Raw genomic sequence first — 2,819 nt, forward strand, 5'->3', positions numbered from 1 at the left:
CTCAGGGGCACAGCAATTCACAAACTGACAGAGTAATAAAGGACAAGTATCGTCCAAAAATCTGTTGACGAAAGGCAACGAGGAGGACTTCAAAGCGAGGCAGAATAGCAGGAAACAGATTTCAAGAGGTACATTGGAATCACCTGTAAAGCACAGGAAGAGGGGCACAACTTCGACAATGATGCACTTGGCCAAAAAGGGCGTATTCATTTTCTCCTGAATATATTCAGGATAAAACGCATTTGCCCTTTTTCGCAAAGCAAGCAAGCGGGCAATGCAAAACTGCACTACAAAGAAGTATCACATTCCACCGTTCAAAAGGGCCATCCAAAAAATGTGTAAATACCAGAAATGCAAGACAGGCCCTGGAGAACAGGGAGCCTTGCTATGCTAATGGGTGGGATGTAAATTGCCAACTGCCTCACTGGAGGTGTGCATTGTGTTTCCTAAAACAAGTAAACATCAGAGCTACAGAGCCAAGGGCACTTCCAGTCTAGGGAATATACCTTGGGGAAACTGAAAATCAATAAGACAGAGCCACCCCCAAATTAAGGGCTGCACTGCTTACAAGAACCTCAACATGGGTACACCTTAAATATCCCAGGAAATATAAAAATGGTACAAAAATTGTGGTACTTACGTACAATGGAATATCCCTCAGCCATGAAATCAATGTCATAAGACCAGTAGCAGCAAAGTGAGTGGATTCAGGTACGATGATTCTAAGTGAAATAAGTCACACAGAAAAAGAAACTTATCATAAGATATCACTTATGAAGATCCTGTAAACATGGCTACACATGAACTGAGTTAGGAAAGAGAACAGAGTCTCACATTTAGAAAACACTCTTATGCCTGCTTAAGGGGGAAGGAGAGTGGGGGGGATGCATAAAACCAGAGGTTGATATAAGCACAGGTACCGTTCCAAAAACCAACTATGCAATAGATAAGACCTACACCTTCCTCAGTGAAAGGGACTCAAAACCCCATATTTCCCGCAGAGGAATATATCTGACTAGTAAAATCTGAAACCTATGTATTCATATATCTCCGTAAGGGAATCAAGTGTGTCTAAACTGGCATAAACTTGGCAGCGAGAATCAGCTCAAACACACTATAAACAGGAATTTCAAAAACAAAACAAAAAAAGCAGGGAAATTCTTTAAAATTCCTTCAGGGTCTCTAATGGAACCCGGAATGACCTTGTCTATAATGACAGCTGGATGTGGCATAAGGCTGGACACTTTGGACTAAGAGGATTTGGTGAGGTTTGGTGAGGAAATGCAGTCGCTTTAAAGAAATAATGCATGGCCCCCATTCCATGAGTCCCAACTCTCCAGGCTGAAGGGAATATTACTACAGCTATAACATGTATGGGAAACCTAGGGAATGGTCACAGTGTGCATACGAAAGGTTTCTAAAACTCAACGAATAGTCCCTCTCCTGGTGCTCCACTTTGACATTCCAACTGCTTTACTATCAATCTCCCAACTTGGAGAGACAGCCCTTTTAACCTCCTGGTTCGCACAGGTTGCCAATTTGACAGAGGATGGAAGCGAACAGGGAGAACCAATGAGAGATTAGCTGTTAGGCATTTGGACGGGCACATGTCTCTCTAATTTCCCGGCAGGAAGAAGAATTAACCAAAGTCTCAGCCACCCACCTGGAACCAGTATAGTTCAGGAACCAAATTTAGGGCTTGCGTTCAGCTCACAAATAACGAGTTGATAAATGGAGCTCAGGGGCACAGCAATTCACAAACTGGCAGAGTAATACAGGACATCTGTCGTCCAAAAATCTGTTGAGGGAAGTCAACGAGGCCGACATGAAAGAGAGGCAGAATAGCAGGGAAAACATTTCAAGAGGTGCGTTGGATTCGTCTGTAAAGCACAGGAAGAGGGGCACAATTTCGACAATGATGCACTTGGCCAAAAAGGGTCTATTCGTTTTCTCCTGAATATATTCAGAGGAAAACGCATACACACTTTTTGGCCAAGCAAGCAAGTGGGAAATGCAAATCTGCACTATAAGGATGTATCACTTCCCACCTGTCAAAAGGGACATCCACAAAATGTATAAAAACCAGAAATGCAAGACAGGCCCTGGAGAACAGGGAGCCTTGTTATGTTGATGGGTGAGATGTAAATTGCCAACTGCCTCACTGGAGGTGTGCATTGTGTTCCGTAAAACAAGTAAACATCAGAGCTACAGAGCCAAGGGCACTTCCTGTCTAGGGAATATACCTTGGGGAATCTGGAAATTAATAAGACAGAGCCACCCCCAAATTTAGGGCAGCACTGCTTACAATAACCTCAACTTGGGTACACCTTAAATATCCCAGGAAATATAAAAATGGTTCAAAAATTGTGGTACTCATGTACGATGGAATATCCCTCAGCCATGAAATCAAAGTCATAAGACCCGTAGAAGCAAAGTGAGTGGATTTAGGTACGATGATTCTAAGTGAAATAAGTCACACAGAAAAAGAAACTTATCATAAGATATCACTTAGGAAGATCCTGTAAACATGGCTACACATGAACTGAGTTAGGAAGAGAACAGAGTCTCACATTTAGAAAACACTCTTATGCCTGCTTAAAGGGGAAGGAGAGGTGGGAAGATGCATAAAACAAGAGTTTGATATAAGCACAGGTATCGTTCCAAAAACCAACAATGGAATAGACTAGACCTACACCTTCCTCAGTGAAAGGGCCTCAGAACCCCGTATTTCCCGCAGAGGAATATATCTGACTAGTAAGGATTTAAAACCTATGTACTGATATGTCTGGGTAAGCGAATTAAGTGTGTCTAGACAGGCA

The sequence above is a fragment of the Mesoplodon bidens genome (assembly GCF_964165515.1).
Source record: "Mesoplodon bidens genome assembly, contig: HAP1_SCAFFOLD_53, whole genome shotgun sequence".
NCBI classification, from domain to species: Eukaryota; Metazoa; Chordata; class Mammalia; order Artiodactyla; family Ziphiidae; genus Mesoplodon; species Mesoplodon bidens.